Below are 17941 nucleotides of genomic sequence, written 5' to 3'. Positions count from 1 at the left end.
AACTTTATTCGGTCGTAAGAACATGATATTTGGTTAGGCGTAAAAGTCAAAGTTCCGTTCAATGGAAGAATTCTCTTCTCTCAACGTCTTCGAATACGTCTCTTATTATGAAAAATGATTTATTATGATTCTTATGAAAAAAAAAAATATATATATATTCCATTTCCAAACGATAAAATTTTTGCACGCAAAAAGTGAGTGGCACGACTCTACTAGGTAACGTAATTTATTAAGTTACGAGGCTTACGACGACCGACGGGCCCCCAATATTTGGACAGAAATTCATGCGGTGCCCTGATGGGGGAGGGGGGAGGGAGGAAGAGGAGAGGAGGAGAGAGGACCCCTCCGGAGAGGGCGACCGTGTTCCGGCCGTGGAGGCTGGAGAAAGATGGAAAGGTGGTGCGGTAAGAGATTTATTAGGGTGTCGAGGCTCATTTCACCGATTTTCGCGTAAAAGAGATGCGCCAGTCCGGCAGCCCTTTTGGCGTAAACTCGGAAAGGACAGGTCGTAAAGGTTGATGTTGGCCGTGCACGAAATTCGAATCGATCTTGACGGAATCCCAACCCTTTGACTTTCTGGGTCAGCGTGTCGTTCACGGAGGCTTTCCTCCGAGATTTACAACGAAATTGCACTCGCAGTCTCTTCAACCACCCCTTTCACGCCTCCGCACACGCTCCACCAAAGAGGAAGGGTTTAACGAGGCCGGATTAAATTTCCGGATCGCGCAATTTTTCCGCTCGGCCTCGTGTTTTTCTCTTCTTTTTTTTTTTTCTCTTCTTTTTCTTTCTTTTTTTTTTTTTATCATTTACCCTCCCTGATCCACGGCGGTGTTTGATGATAACCTTTCGGTGAAAACTTTTTTTTTTTTTTTTTTTTTTCTCGATGACACTTTACGATCGATCGACTGACGAAACGAAACGAAAGTAGTTTCCTTTCTAACTAAAATGAATTTTTATCGGAGAAAAAAAAGAGAAAGAGAGTGAAAGAATGATGATGATGATCTACGATTTAATCGTACGGACAAATATTCGATCGAACGGAAGGATAATTGATTTTTTTGAATTTTTTCGATTTTACCGGTAATCGAAATACCGGTTTGCAATTTCGATGCGAATTCTTCTATGTTACGAATTATTATTTTCTTTTGATTCGAGAAATCGTTCCCCGTCGTTTTTCTTGTTTCCTCGAAATTCGAGATAAAGGCGACGAAAATCCATAAAAGGCCTAGTTGCAAAACTTTTACTGTAAATCGTCTTACAACCAGTCTTCCCTAAAAGGATCTGTTCGCAGGGTAATTTCTAGGTAAAAGTGCGTGAAAACGCTTCCCCCGATTTCCACTGCTTTCACGCGTTTACAGCTTGTCCTTGAACAACGACAAGTTTCCTTAACGCTTTTACACACCTACCGGATTAGCACGAGATTAACCCCATTTTTTCCCACCCTCACCTACCGGTCGCCTACTTTTTTTTTTTCTTTTCTTTCCTCCTTTTTTTTTCCCTTTCTCCTTTTTTCTCATTCTCCCCGATGCATCTGCCCCCGATTGAAAGCCTTACACCGACGGCTCCGATTCCCTCTCCCTCCTCTCTCTCGAACCATCTCTCGAATTCGATGGAAATACTCGATAGAAGAACACGCGATAAAGAAAGAAAGAAAGAAGAAAGGAAAATAAATATATATATTTCTCTTTCGTATTTCTTTCAAATAAAATAAAATCCACCGTCGAAACGAAGATCGGAAAGAAACGAAGAAAGAAGCCTTTCTTTGAACAATGCTTCGTCTCATCGGTGCATCGACATCAACAGGAGTCGCGATTAATTAATAGTAGACGGAGACAGAGAGAGAGAGAGAGAGAGAGAGAGGGAGGGAGAACAGCCACCGGTCTGTGAAAATACAACGATGGGAAGGCATTTCGCGTAACGAGCCACGCTAGGAGGACTAATTTTTTAAAACGCGCCAGCACACGCATTGGGCGTCCGTTTCCTCGCCAGTGACCAGCAAAAGGCAGCAGCCTTTTTTAATAAAGCCTAGTGCCTGGCCCGGACAAAGACAATGACTTGCATGCATGGCATCAGGCGACGCTACGGTTAGTAGACGAATATGAAAAAAAGAGAGAGAGAGAGAGGGAGAGAAAGGGAGCGAGAAAAGGAAAAAGAGAGAGAGAGAGAGAAAAAAAAGTAGCGTGAAAAGATGCACGGCCAATGCCGACGGGGAGAAACGTCGTTTGATCTACTCTTCGACGCCTCGTTCCGCCTCCAATAAGTACCGCCGTTTTTTTTTTTTTTTTTTTTTTATATATAGATATAGATATAGATATACTCCCCTTCCCCTCCCCCACGAAGAAGAAGTTTCTCCGGCAGCGAGAAGTTTGATTAACTCGGAATCGCGTGTTGAATTGCACAAAGCGGAGGCGAAGAGTAAAAGAGTAGATTACGTCTGTCGCCGGCCACTTTGAATTTAAACGTTACTTTGAGCGACAGTCCAGTTTACCTCTGTTTTTTTCAGACATCTCTGTTTTCAACCGGCCGCGAGAACTTGGTTACACCCCTCTCCTCTCCTCTCCTCTCCTCTCCTCCCCCTCCCCTCGCTCCCTCCCCCCCTCCCCCGGTGCGTTTTAATTCCCCTTGGCCGAGGAGCAACCGGTGTTGCCTCGTTAAAAAAAAGCCTTCCTTTTTAAAGCGAAAACCGACCCTGATTACCGCGCGCTGATAAACAAAATTCTCGGCGAGATGAATCTTTCTTCGCGTTCCCCAACTTGGATCGACGAATGGATACATATATATATATATATATATATATATATATATAGATTTCACGCTGTGGTAACTGGATAAAATTTTCCTATTATCCGATCTCGACAATTGGTTTTTTCATTCGTGTCGATAATACAAAGAACAAGAAAAAGAAAAGGAAGGAGAGAGAGGAGAAAAAGAAAAGCAATAATCGCGTGGAAACGCGGTCGTTGGTTGGACGGGAATTCGACGATCGGATTGGAACCGGGCGAACTTGTTGCTCTCTCTCGATCGAGGGAGGGTGCAATTAAACGTATCGTCGCCCCTGGTAATGTAAGGTGAATCGCGCGAACTTTCGGATACAGGAAGAGTGAGATGGATCGTGAGGAGAGGAGAGGTTGAAAGAGAGAGGGAGAGGAGAAGGATGCACGATGCCAGGGGTGATGAAGGGGGAGGGAGGGGAAGGGGAGGCACACGGGGGCACAGAGAAGTTAACACGGGAGCGTGCATTGTGTGCGGTGAGCGAGCCGGAAGCGTCGCCATACTGCGTATCGCCCCGCGTCGCTTTTGTTTCCGCTCTCGTTGCCCCGATCGTTTTCTGCCCCCACACACGCCCCTTTTGTTTCGCCGCCTCGCCTCTTTCGCGAATCTCGCTCGAGCCTCGTCGTCCTCGAAACAGGGAGAAGAGGCGAGTTTGTCAACCGATAAAGGGAACCGGTGTGTACCCTCGTCTCGTCCCCACCCCTCTCCTTCCGATTCCTCGCTCCCGCATCCCTTTCGCTTCCCCCTTTTTTTTCGTCGCGCGCCACCAAATTTTCATCCTCCCTCCGAGGAGGAGGATTTCGTTTCTAAAAATTGCTAAAAATATATTTCTCCCTTCCCCGCTCTGTTTTTCAATTTTCTTGGCCCGATTATTATTCGGCGATTGATCGGCGAATAACGAGAGTAATAACGAGAGGAAGGGAGGTTGCATTTCAACGACGATGTTTAAAATCGGGGAAAAATCGCGTGGCGGAAGTACGAAGTAGCGAGAGGGGGGGAGGAGGGAGCGGGGGAGTGGGTTGATTAAATAATAAGATAAAAGCCGCTATTACTATTCCCCGCTATCGCGCTGGAACACCGCCCTTTGATATCCATTATCACCGTCTGGTTACCTGCCATTAATACCCGATATCGATGCCTATTAGCCAACGCACCTAATAACCTACAAGCCAAACTATAATGCTCTCTCTCGGCAGGGTCCAGATTCCAGCGTAGCCGTGCCACATTCTCGGACCAAATGCCAGGCCTCGCTTCCCAATAAACGTGTCCCCGTCACGGCCGCGGTGCCCCCTCCCTCCCGTCTCCTCCCTTCGTGCCCGACGAACGCCCACCCCCTCCGCGCCGATCACCCCTCTGTCGTCCTTAATTCGAGTCAAGATTACAAATTGATTCCGTAGCAGCAGTCTGTGTATGAATCAGGCGTCACGTGTTCGGGACGCACCCCTCGCTCGTCCACCCTCTCCATCCTTCCCCCTCCCCCGTTCCCTCTGATAGCGCACGGGGTGCACGCGCGTACACCTACCACTAAATCTAAACCCGCCACTGTACGAGTCGAGGGACGGGGCATGTACCTACTACCCCGTTTCGCACATCCGTGTGTGTGTTTGTGTGCGCGCGTGTAGTACGACAACTTCGATCCTTCCTCCCGATTTTTCCTCTTTCCTTGGAAAATTTCGAGAAGAATATGCGTATTCTTGATTCCAAAATGGAAATGGAAGAAATCGAGAAGGACAAAGGGAAGGAGGAGAGGGTGGAGAACTCTCGCTGGTGGTGGTTTTTCGAGATCCCGATATCGTCCTACGAGCGATGCCCCGAGCTATTATTACTTGCCGCCCCTTACGTGGCATTGTTACGAGCCCCCTGTACGGGGGTCGAACGAGGAACGGGAGAAGGATGCGTGTGGAAAATCGGTGCTACGTGACAAATCGTAATTGAACAATTTTAGTTGGGCACGCGCGATGATTGGACACCGCCGAGTTTCCGATCCGAAACTCGGTCCTCGTTGTTTCTTAATAAAGATAGGAACGATTGACGGGGGAGGGGGGTGTTGATGAGCCTCGGCGATTGGCCTCGAGAAAGAAAATTTTAGTGTGCAAGCGGCGTGTTGTGCAACGTATTTCTCTCTCGGCGAAAGTTGGTTGACTGGATGGAGATACGCGTGTTACGCGTCTCTTGGCCTCGTTCGAGCTCTCCTCCGCATCATCCTAAATCAGGTTCAGAAACGTGACGTAAATTGGGGAAGGGTGTTCGCGCTTTCAGAAACCATCCCCATAACGAAATGACCCCCGTCTAAGACAATGTAATTCGGGACGGGTCATCAAGCTCGGATGAGACAGACTCGGATTCCCCGCCTCTATTACCTCATTAATGGCCCTCCCCCCCCGATCCTTCCGTCGCTTTCCACGATATGGTAACCCTTCGCCGGGCCTGTCCAACCCCTTTAAGTTCCACTGCAAAGTCCTAAGTAAGGTCACCAAGCAATTTCCGGTAGCCATCTTGGCTAACAGCCGCTACTGTATTTCCTGAACGTGTCTCTAGAATTCGTGGCGCATGATCACGTCCCCCTTTCTCGACCATTGGTAATTTCTGAACGAACGAACGGGTTGTGGAGCTCGGTAAAAGGGTGATTCGATAGAATCACGCGTTGGTTATTTCTTTAAAATTTCTTCGAACGAAAGAAAAAACTAAAGGAAAGATGCTGGTTTCGATCGGTACTCGAAAGAGCGAAAAAAAAAAAGGCGGGAATCGACGGGAGAAAGTCGAGAATAATTCGATTCGACGCGTGACGCGCGATGATTTCTTTTTCCTTTTTTTTTTTTTATCCTTTCTTTTTTTTTTTCTCCTTTTCGTCGCATTCCTTCGCGATTCTTTTTTTTCTCTCCCTCCTTTTCTCCTTTTTCGGGATTTCTCGTTTGTCGAAGAGAAAATATCGATGAATTCGTCGCGTCGTCGTGTCGCTAATAGACTAGAACGATAAAAGAGAGATGAAAAGAAATGGGAACACGATCAATAGAATTAATTGAATATCGGAACAAATATTAATTAATTACATTCAATCGGGTGGAACGCGGAGGCTTGGGTGGGCCGGAGGCAATCACGGCTTGAAAGACACCGAAAAAAAAGGGGGCAAAGTGGATGAAAGGGGGGGGGAGAAGAGGGGAGGAGGTGGATGTGGAAGTGAAAAATCGGGGCATGGGTAAAAATTCGCGATCGAACTCGGCGGTCGGTTCGCCCTCTCTCGAATGGCGTGCTGTTTTTCACAAAAAAGTAATGACGGTAGAGACGATAATAATCCGTTTAATTGGCGCACCGACCAAATCCAGGCACAATGGGATTAATTTGAACCAACAGCATTGTTCGCAGCGGTGGCCGCGCCTCTCCACCACGCATGATTTATTTTATTAGAGTAGCTGCGCTTCAATCAAACAGGCTGGCCATCATTAGAATCGCAAAATGCGCCGCTCCAGAAATACTAATGAGACACGGATTAGCGGTCGCGAATTTCAGTGGAGGAGGGGGGGGGGTGGAGGGTGGGAGGGAGGGAGGGGGGAAAGAAGAGAGAGAGAGAGAGAGAGAGAAAACAGGAAAAGAGGAAAAGGAAAAAGAAGTGGGGGGAAAAAAAAAAAAGGAATATCCGCGCTGTTCGATGATGAAACGAGGAAATTGTACTTTTTTTCCTCTTGCTTTTGTTCTTTTTTCCTTCTCTTTTTTCTTTTTTCTTTTTTTTTTTTTTAAAGTTCCGTCAGGGATGAAAATCACAGAAATTGCAGAAGAACTTTTGAAAAATCTGCGAAATTACATTTCTTTTTTTTTTTTTTTTTTTTTCTTTCTTTTCTTTTTTTTTCCCCTCCTTTTTATTATTCCATAATTGAAACGTTTGCCTCGTTTCGTCCACGCAATTTATTCCCCGGTCGCGGATCGATGAACGCGAGTTTAAACGCGCGTCCTCAAACTCTATCGGGACACGGTTAACGCGCCCGGACTCGAAGACGAGCGGGGGAGGAGGAGGAGGAGGAGGAGGAGGGAGGGAGGACTTTTGGACGGACGCGAGTGTTAATTCCACTTTAACGCCCGTCTCCATTCCACCGGATCGAAATTACCCTCCAACACCGATGCATATTTCACGGTGTTTCGCAACCTTGGCAGAAACTTGGCGAGTCGAACGAAGACTCGCTTCGTTTATAATTTAACGCTTCCCCCCCTCCCCCTTCTCCTCCTTTCTGGACTAATATCGATTATCTGCCGTTGCTTTGACGAGCAGATCGGAACGAACGGAGCCACCCCTTTTTCTCGCCGTCGCGTGCCTTCGCTCTCCGTCTCCGTAATTTCGCCCCGCGCCGATTACTCGGCCTCGATATTTCATCCTTCCCCTCCCTCCTTTCTTTTTTTCTCTCTCTTTCTCTCTCTCTCTCTCTAACCAGCCGTTTAGACGCTACATCATACGAAACGAAAATATATGTATGGCCGTGTAACTCTCTCCCCGCTTCGCTACCTTCTCTCCTTTCAACGAGCCACTTTTTCCCGATTCTGAATCCTCCCTCGGCAAACAATCGTACAAGAGAGTTCACTCCCTCTAATTCCTCGAGCATCAACTTTCACCCTACAAGCCGCGGAGCGCAAACAAACGGTGATTCTCGGATTCCTTTGCAAGGAAATCTTCGGATCCTTGTGCAAACACTTGTTTCGTTATAATGGTCCTGAACGAGAGAGAGAAAGAGAGAGAGAGAAAGAGAAACGTAGAGGGAAAAAAAAAAGAACGACAAAAATAATCGAGAGGATTAGCCACGGAAGAAGAAGCATCTGAAACGATTACGAACGAAAGTAGATGAATCGTCTCGTCGTACGAAAGAGGGAGGGAGAGGGAGAGAGAGAAAGAGAGCGATAAACATTTATCGAACGTTAGTCTCGTGGCAGGGAAACGTGTGCTCTCGTCTATGGTGCACAGGTTGGTTCATGGTGCCCCGCAGATAAACGTTTGTGTGTGCAAACATAACCAGAGGGGTAGATGCGGCTCGCCCCGTTGTGTCGTGTCGTTGGGAAAGAAAAAAAAATTATTCCCATGACATACCTCGACGCGGTCTTTGTGCTTTTTGACGTGTTAATCGTATAGGTCGTGCAACGGGGATGAATCGTTTCTATCGGGGATGAATTATCCGGGCTGGAAGGAAGAGAGGAAAAAAAGAAAAGAAAGAAAAAAAAAAAAAAAAAGAAAAAAAAGAAGAGCGGAGAGGAGCAGATGCGTGTGTCGCGTCTGGCCAAATCCTGGAACACGCTCGTGGCCATTCGTTCGAAAATTCTCTCCAAACTTTCCTTCCTTCTCTCTCTCTCTCCCCCTCCCTTCTTTCTCCACTCTCTTTATCGAATTCGTTCGGATTATTTGAAAAGATTCTTCCGCTTGTTCTTGAAAACTTTCGATCTTGAGGAGAAGCAATTTTGCGGATTTCGAAAAAAAAGAAAGATCTATAAGCGAAAGATCTATTCGACGAACGAGAAAAGAGTACTTTTTCTTTAATTTTTTAATCAGAATCATATTTAATTTTTCTTATTTTTCGAGATTATTTTTTTCTTTGGTTTCTCGAAGAAGAACAGGTTTTACTTTCGGCGAACGCACGAGGAGGAAGGTAATCTGTTTGCCGAAACGTTGACGAGTCTCTTCTTGGGGCAGCCACGTCGGATGGATAGACGCGTTTACACGGGCCCCAGGAAACTAATTCCTCTCTCTTCGAGATAGTTGGGTGAAAGTTTTGGGACGAGGTTTGGCACACGACCCCGGGCACCACGAAGCCCCCAAGCTTTCGAAAGGGAAAGAGAAGGGAGAGGAGCCCTCGAAGGTTGACCAGCGTGAGCCATCTGTCGTTACGAGGGTGAACCAGTGCCACGTGTGGGGATGAAACTCGGATATCGCGTATCCTGCAAGATGTATTACTGCGAGGGTGGAAGCGTTAAACGCTGTCGAGGGCTTTCGTATCATCCGTCTAATTATCCCACGATTATTCTCCAGAATTAAAAATTATTCAAATTCCTCCCTCATTCACTCCATCCCTCGAACGAGAAGCGAATCTCTTCGAAATTCGTTTCCGGAATCCGAATTTAAGATACGAATCTTTCTGTCTACAATAATTTTTCTTTCTTTCTTTCTTTTCTTGCGAAAGAAACGACGTAAGGGAGAAGGAGGAAGGGAGATTCGCGCGACGTTGCACTCGGACGATGGTGTCCTCCTCGAGAGGGAGGTTGGAAATCATCCTTTGTGCGAGTCGTTCACCTGATTTAACGCGGACACTGGCTCACTGGGGGGAGTGATACCTGACAGATGTTCGGGGATTTCGAGTGCTCCCGCTTTCGAGCGCGACTTTGAAGTAGCCGTCGAGCTCTACTCCCCAAATTATTCCCAATTTCGAGACGGTTGTCCAACCTTCGATCACGACGAAACGCAACGCAAGTGGTTTTTCGCCATCTTTACCATTCCCTTGCTTCTTTGTCCCTTTCACTTTCTTCTTCTTTTCTTTTCTTTTCTCTCTCTTTTTTTTTTTTCTTTGAAAGATCATAGGTTTGCAGCACGTGCGGATATTCGGTTCTCTGCGGAACACATCGTGATTTACATTGCGGTCTACGTATCTATTGTTGCAATGTTATTCAATATTCAATGTTCCTGTTGATTTTTTAAAAATTGATCGATGAATTTGCGACGATTAAGCGAGAGCGAAAAAAGGAAGGGGAAAAAAATTAGAACAACACGTGCCATCGAAGATAAGGAGGATTCATTTCCTACTCGTATCGTATTTCTCCCGTTTTAAACGAACGAACGAGCGAAATATAGGTCGCGATAATCGATGAACGAATACTTGTTGCATAATAAATAAACAAACTTGGAAATCGCGCATCTTCGATCGCCTGTAAATCGTAATTTTATTTTTACTCTTCGACTCATCCCCTCGCCGATTATTAATTCCCAAAATTCAATGGATGCAAAAAGTTGCAAAGCGATGAAAGGAATCCGGTAAAGGGTTTACATCTGAAAACGATTTTCCAAACAATTACGAACCGTAGCCACCAACAGATCAGGAAAATATATTGCCTCTCGAGCTTAAGGTAAGCAAAATTGCCTGCCATAAAATCTCACGTATTCGAAGACGTGACATGGGATCCTAATTGATGACAACCGACAAACCAACCGTATCGACATTCTCTCGTTCAACATGGTGAAACCGATAATCCTATTCGCGTATGAATCGCGAATGCCTGGGCCTTGCATCCTCTCGCGCATCCAGACGCACCCTCCCCTTCTCCCCTCGAAAAGTTATATCGAGTAATCAGCGGCGCATTGTTTTACGATCCGGTGAATCGGAACGAGGATTGAAACGGCGATGGTCAACCAGACTAATCCGTACAACCAAATAGAGAAAATTGGTGAAAACAGAGAGGGCGAGAGAGGGAGGGAGAGAGATTTTTCGGGCCTCTCCAAGTGGCTGGCCACCGTCCAAACGGGGCGAAACTTTGCGCGGGAAGGTTGGTCGGTTGGTAGCCTCGTTTGATGAAAAATATGTTTGATCCTTTGGAAGGGGTGGCAACTCGCTCGGCCGACTTTTCCGGGCCGACGACGAGCCGACTGAACAACCCTCAACAGGTGGTGTTTAAGTTTCTGGAATTTAATAAGCCGGCCAGGGACGTGGCACGTGAAACGTTTCGCATCCCCCCCCCTTCTCCTCTCTTCTCCTCCCTTCCTCCTCCCGTTTTTCCTTCCCCTTGAATTTCGCACACACAAGTTTCCAAGTAGTCCTTGGAACGCCGAAGCACTTGAAACACCGAACAAGTGATTTAGAGAAGATCCGTTTCCGTGGATTTGGAAAGTCCAAAGGTGAAAATGGTGTATTGTCGTATTTCTATTATGCAGAATTTTTGTCTCCGCTTGTTTCTTCGACGGGAAAGAACGGAATCCCGTTGATTTATCGTTTACCATATACGATTTACGATTTCACCGTATAATGCGACACGAGAAAGGGAAAGAATGAGCGAGGAGAATAGCGTCGAGTCGGTCGAGTAGAAATGGAAACATAATGTACGGTATTCGTAAACCGAGACACGCCGGCTTTCGGTTTCAACTCTGTCGAAGCCGAGATCGAAAGAAAGGATTATTATTTTACCGTTATATTATATACACCGTCAATTTATACCGAAATAATTTAATCTGGAAACGTGTTTGTTCATAGCGCGGCACCTGTTTATTTACGCGCAATCGGACCCCGGCCCTCCGGATCGCCCCCGTCGTCCGGATCACTTTGAGGATATTTGTCGGATCGTTGGCCAGACAGCGACCGGCCATCTAGCCGTTGATTAGCGGTCAAATCAGTCGTAATTGTCTGTAACCGAAACAGAATTATCGATCGCTCTCCCTTTCGACCCCCCAACCCCTGCACGCTTCCTGCAAGTCGCGCGTCCCTGCGGTGTCGCCTGATAAAAAAGTCATTAAACCCTTGCCGCAATTATACCGGAAAATATATACCGTGTACGCTATATTCGAAATTTTCTACTCCCTTATCCTATTCGCGCGATTACGTGTCATCCCCTAAATGTTCTTCTTCGACGTTCGATCTTCGTTCGATTTTTAATCGGCGATACATGAGAAAAAAAAGAGAGAAAAATATCGGATTTAAATAGCAGTTTCATTTAACACGTTCCAAGTGGGGATAGGATGGGATTAAGGGGATAGAGGAGGGGATATCGCGTCGCGATATAAACGCGGTGGAATCTTCTTGGAGGGATCCTTCCTCTCCATCTTTCCTTCGAAAGTGGAGAGGAAGGAAGGAAGCCACTCTGCGGCGGGGTTCTCGGGAAAGGGGCGCGAGAACGGGTCGCGCAATTCGTTTAGTATCGGTCCGTGGAAACTTTATAATCACCCTGTACAGAGTCGCGGAGAGGCATTGCGGAGAGGGTAGTTGGTGCCTGGAGGGTTGGTGGACGGTTTGAGGGAGCGGATCGGCGGGGGAGTGGGGGGAGGGGAGGAGAAGGGTGGAGGTGTACCGGTCTGACCAGGGGCGGTGGGGGACGGACACATATACCTACCCGTGTTAGCAACCCCATTGATCTGGCGGTGGACGCGGCAAAAACGAATAGAGGAAGGGTTGGAGGTTGGCGAACCGTGTGGATGTGGTGGTGGGAGGTGGTCAGCTGAGGGATGAGGACGGGCGGTGGAGAGAGGAGTGGGTGGCGGTTGAAAATTTGCGGAGTGCCGAGCTGCACTGGCAGAGTAACCTCCTCCTCCTCCTCCTCTCTCTTTCCAACCCCTTCTCTCTCTTCTTCGCCCACCGTACCCTCTCTCGTTCCTCTTTATCTCTTTATATCCGGCCGCGTCTCGCCCTCTCTTTCTCTCTCTCTCTATATATATATGTGTGTATATATATATATATATATATATATATATCTCTTTCTCCCTGCTGCCTGCCTGCCTGCCTGCCACTCGCTGCCCGTTTCACTCTTTGGACACGAAGCTTTCGTTGCTCGTAGCCAGTGTGGCGGATCAGTGTGCCGCGTTACCCGTAACTATACCCATCTACCTACGTACACGCGCGCAACATACAAAGAGAGAGAGAGAAGGAGAGAGAGAGAGAGGGAGAGAGAGAGGGAGAGAGACTGTCCGTTGGTGGCCGCTGGTGCGGAGTGGCAACGGTGAAAACGCGGCCTACCCATTCGTCCTGTCGAGATTCGGTCGGTTTGTTGGCCCCGCGATATATGGATGGATTCTGCCAGCCTCCACTCTCTCTCGCTCTCTTCCCACACGCATACGTACGTACGCGTCCCTGTCTCTTCTCTCTTCGCTCGTGTCCGCCACGATATCAGCCTGGAGAGACTATCTATTTCACTGGGTTAGCGTTACGCTCTACGGGAGTAGTAGAGTTCTCCCTCTCTCTCTCTCTCTCTCTTTCTCTCCTCCCTTCTCGGTCTCTTCTCCGAAGGGAGATGAAAGTTCGGACGGGGGATCCGTTGTTTCATCTAATAAACATCGTGCGGTGGTTTACAACGGCCTTGAATCACTCGTTAAATGGAATTCTCGATCGTTCCACCGAACGAAATTTCATCTCACCTGGATTTCGAGCGAACCGTGCGAAGGATCGGACGGAAAAGCAAAAAAAGAATTTCGATCCCCGTAAATTGTGCGTGTTCCCGAAATTTGAACGGAGGGAGGGAGGGAGAGAATGGGACAAAGTTTAATTACTTTATCTCTGATTCGAGCCACGAAAGATTAGTCGAATTGCAATGGTTTTGAAAAAACAAAAAAAAAAAAAAAGAAAAAAGTGGGTAATTTTACGGATACGGATTTTAAACGTACCTTTTGTTCTTTTAATCATTTTTCGGCTCGCGTATAACGAATCGTGCAGCCATTGTACGGCTGCTGCTGTTTCTATATATTCGCGAACGTAGGAATCTTCCGACACTTGTTGCTAAGGAAGTAATAATAATTCCAGCGAAAAAGGGAAATAATGTTTATTGTCGTCGCTTCCGAAAGGATGCGCGAACGAGAAACGGGAGAGATATTTCATTCGCTGTTAAACCGTCGGTGACAAATGAGGAGGGGGGAGAGGCTCAAGAATAATAACGCGTATTTAAATTTTCCTTCGCTCTCTCTCTCTCTCTCTCTCTCTTTCCATTTTTCGTAAAGGCTCCTTTCGATTCTCGAAACTCTTGCGCGCGAAAAATGAAATATTAATTTTCACCCGAGTATTTGGCGCAAACGGCACTCTCGGAAAAGGAGCGCGTGTAAATTGTTAATGGCTCGTCGAAAAAAATTCGTCCGGCCACCAAAGTTGTACATAAAATTTGCAATGCTTCCTCCTTTTCGCGCGCGAGCATAAAAAAATTACGCGCGTTTAATTTTCCGCGCGCGCGCGCATTTAACAAAAGGACGCGCATCGTCGAACAAAAGTTCAGCATCGTCCTACTCCGGCTAGAAGGAAAATCGAATCGACCCTTCATTATCCCTCAATTTCATCCACGGTATATGTGCGGTGATGGTACGAGAAACGAGCGCGCGTACGAGAAGTAGGAGGAGGAGGAGAATGACGGGGTGGTAGAGGGTGGCCGAAGGAAAATGAGCCGGATTGAAAAACTGATGGAATCGACTGATGTCCATCGACGTGTGTGCGTTGGTCTGGGACAGATGTAACGGGAGAGGAAGGAGGACGGAGAGAGAGAAACAGAGAGACACAGAGAGAGAGAGAGAGAGAGAGAGAGAAGGGACACGGGGTTGGTCGGTCGTATTATAAAAATCCACAAAATAACCGACGCGGTGGCCATTAGCGATGCTCTTTTAACCCTCGCCATTCAGTCTCGCCCTCGTGATGCGTGTAAATTTTCCAGCGGTGGTCGCTCTCTGGCTACATTTTTCGTCGAGTGCCACTGTGTGTATTGCGGACCCATAGCAACCCCCTACCCCTCGGCGAGCCGCGCGCGCACCCCTCGCCCATCCAAAGAACCCCCCTCGAATCACCCTCCCGGTGGTAATCCGACTGGCTAGCCACTCGCGCCAACAAATACCCTCACCTTCTGGCCACCCACTGCCACCACTACCACCTCAACCTCCTCCCCCGCCGCCTCCCCTCCTCCCAGCCCTCTGCCCCCTCGCCGCCGCCCGACCGACCCGACCTCCCTCCCCGCGGCTCCCTCGCTCTCCCCAGCCCCGCGGCTCCCTCGCTCTCCCCAGCCCCGCACTTGCACTCCACTCTCGGCTTGCACACATCGTGGACGCGACTCATCCCATCCGTGACCCAACCCGCGGTACACTCTCTGGTGAACCACCCCCGACACCCGAACACCGCGAAATGCGCGCCGTTGGCCTCGTACACGGGCCACCACACGTCGACAGGAAAATTTTTCACGGCTACTTCCGCCTCTCCAGAGAAGGCCAGCGCCGCTAGATCGACCGGGATCCCGCGATCCGACGATCAACCTAACCCGCTCTCTCTCTCTCCCTCCCTCCTCCCTTCCTCCTCCCTTCCTGCCCCCCGTACCAACCGACCGACCGACCCACCACACCGCTACACCCACCCATCGGGACACGATTTTCGTCGTAGCCTGTCTCACGTTGTTTGTTCGACGTCGTCGTGCACGCTGTTTGCTGTTTTTTCACCCTTCTTTCGCTCCCCTCCCTCTTTCCGCTCCCCGGAATCGCTCCTCTTCCGTTTCTCTCGACTCGAGGCCGAGTTTTTCCGTACGCGAAAACGGAACCGAAGAGAGAGGAGAGATTATCGTCGATAATCGTCCCACCCATGTTCCCATGTACTTCGTTCGCGTCTGTTTCGAGAGAATCGGTTGGAATAGTTGGAGACGGAAGGAGCGGAAAAATTTCGAAATTACGATATTTCGGAATTGATTCTCGTCGGAGAGATCGGAGAAGGAGATCTGTTGAAATATAATCGGAAATCGGTATTCGTAGTGTATTCTCGGGTATGTAGTAGACGGGTATACCCGTAACGGTTGTACAGTCGATCGGCGTGGTTGGCTACGTGACGAGGGCGAGCATTAACTAAAAACCGAGGCGAGTGGTTCGCTCGGCTCGGAAACCCGCGATGGAAACGGTGGGCGATGGAGGGTGGGACGGGAGGGGAGCGTGACAGGTACCACCGCGTTGGACCTCGCTTTAATGTACAAACTGAGCACAGTGTGTACGTGTACACGAGGCAGGGCTCGACCGTGTTTCCAGCGCTCGGAAAATGCCGATCCACGTTCATCATCCCCTCGCCACCCATCAATGATAGTTTGCCATTATTTCGCAGCCGGAGAAAGAGCCCTTAATTACATTTGTCACTTCAGCGTTTCTTGCGCCTCGATGGTAATTAATTTCACGAATGGAAATTACGATTTTACCACGCGCGTATTGCCGCTTCCACGCGCGTAAAATCTCCAACCCCCGCCCTCCCACCCACCCTTCCTCCCTCCGTAAGAATCTCGCGTAACGAACGAGAGGACGAGCGTTTTTTTTCTTTTTCTCTTTTCTTTTTTCCTTTTAATCATCCGTCCCAACAAAGTATCGTATCTCCTCGAATCCTCCGTTTTTAGCTTCGAAAAATAAATTTCTCCGAGATGGTCGGAGAAAAAAAGAAAAAGAAAAAAAAGAGAGAGAAGAAAAGGATCGTTCCGACGATCTTGGACGATTGTACGAATAACAGGCGGGCCGGGGAGAGAGGCGAAAGGGATACGCGCGGTTGAATTAAAGTGTCGGGGGTTGTTCAATTTTATCGATTATCCGATCCGCATTGCCTATCCGGAGCCATTAATACTAAATTCCTCCCTCCGCAATCAACGGCGTCGCATGAAACATGAATAAAAATGATGCGGTTCGCCCGATTAATCGGCGACAAGCCGCGGCAACGATCGTAAATACAGGATACGCGAGCGGCGGGGTTGGATCATTCCGTGGACGGATAATTGGTTTTTTTTTTCGTGTGTTTTTTTTTTTTGCTTTCGTTTTCTAGTGAGGGGAGGAGAAGGGGTTGAAATTAAAGTTTCATTTTACTAAAGCGGGGATGGGAGGGAAGAGGCCGCGACGGAATTAGAGATGAATAGCCGTGACTCCGGCCGACTCGTTCGCCAACGATAACACATTGCGGCGACGAGTTGGTTCGTTGGCGCCTGTATCACGGTTTACGTTTTGCCGCCGGTCTTCACGGCTTCCATATCGCGCGGTTGTTTGTCTTCCCCTATCTCCTCGTCCCTGTCGCCGGAAAATCGTCGTTTCAGCAAAGAAACGCCTTCGATCTCCTTTACGCCTCCTCTTCTTTCTCTTCCCCCTCCTCTTCCTCCTCCTCTTGGTGTCGAGTCCGCGTATTATGTGTTTCCATTCGGCAAAATATTGTCGTGAAATCGAATCGTCGAAAGCAAATGTTTCTTTTTCGAAACGTTTCTCGTCTTTTTCTTTTTTTTTTTTTTTTTGTACGAAATATTCTTCCTCGATTCACGACGAGCCCTGTAACGAAACCTCCTGTCGGTTCTCACGAGCGCCCCGACAGTTGTATCGGAAGGCAGAAACAAACTGCAACCGAGGTATATACCGTATCGCGCTCCACCGACCGGTTAACCGGCAATTAGCCGATCTCGCTCGTAAATGTAAATTAGCGCCGGTGGGCCGAATCGGTGACCGAAAAAAGAGTAAATTATCGCGGCAGCTGAGCGGATGCCCCTAACGCGCAGCGAGGAACAGCCCTTTTACCCTCGCCCACACCGCCAACGATTATCCTCGCTCTCCCGAAAATGAACCGTTTCGTCGACGTCCTCCGTTTTTTTAAATCGCTCACGTTCCCGAACAGAGGCTCGCCCCAATACGAATTATTCCGATATACGAATTACGCTTTTTTTCGTAACGCGCGGTTAAATTTCACCAAATGAATTTCGTAGAAATGGTTTGTCGCAAGGTTGATCCCAACGATTCCTTCGTCTTTGATATTTGGCTGAGAACATCCTCGAGAACGTCTCTATCGGGAGCAGAGCTGACGGTAGAGATTCCGAGGCGCCGATTAGGCTTCCGGTTCCTGTCTCGCGCCCCATCCTCTGAAGGCTAAAAAACATTTATCCTCTCCAATCTCTTTTGCACCGATCGATTATCTCACGACCACGTTATTTGTGTGTGTATATATATCGGAGATTCAACGATCGATTTTCATTCTCGGATTTTAATTTCAGAGAAGATTAAAATCGCGACGAATCTTTTCGAAAGTGGGCTTTTGCATCGGTGGTAAAGTTTTTTAACGGGGGAACGTTTCACGATTTCATTTCTGGTTCACCCGTCGACCTTATGTCGCTTCCTCGTGGCCTTCTTTAATAATTCCCGGGAACGGCGGCGTTGGCTGGCTGGCAGCTGCGTAGTGAGATGCCGTTCTTAATTAGCGCACGTCTTAAACGTCTGTCTCGTGTACAAAGGGAGCTGAAGTTTCCACGCTCGTATCTCGGGATCGCGGTAATTCGAACAGGTGCGTTGCCGGAGTTTGGAATTAATTCACGGTTTGATTCACCCTCTTTCCCTTTGTTTGTCACTCACTACCGAATTACCGTTCAAGGTTCAAGGTGACGATTCTCGTCGAGAGAGAGAGAGAGAGAGAGAGAAAGAGAGGTACTTTGTTGCAACGAGAATGCAGAGATTGAAAAAAGAAGAAAAAAAAAAGAAGCTTCGAATATTTCGATT

General features: G+C 48.0%; 1 protein-coding gene across 9 annotated transcripts in view; it reads left to right on the top strand.

The window, feature by feature from the left end:
• LOC410535 (protein lozenge) overlaps positions 1-17941 on the top strand; it is an 87808-nt gene that overhangs the window by 44500 nt on the left and 25367 nt on the right. The gene's annotated exons all lie outside the window — the stretch shown is intronic.

The sequence above is a fragment of the Apis mellifera genome, linkage group LG14 (genome assembly GCF_003254395.2).
Source record: "Apis mellifera strain DH4 linkage group LG14, Amel_HAv3.1, whole genome shotgun sequence".
NCBI lineage: Eukaryota > Metazoa > Arthropoda > Insecta > Hymenoptera > Apidae > Apis > Apis mellifera.
Note: the sequence above shows the minus strand (reverse complement) of the source record. Positions and strands in the feature narration are given on the sequence as shown.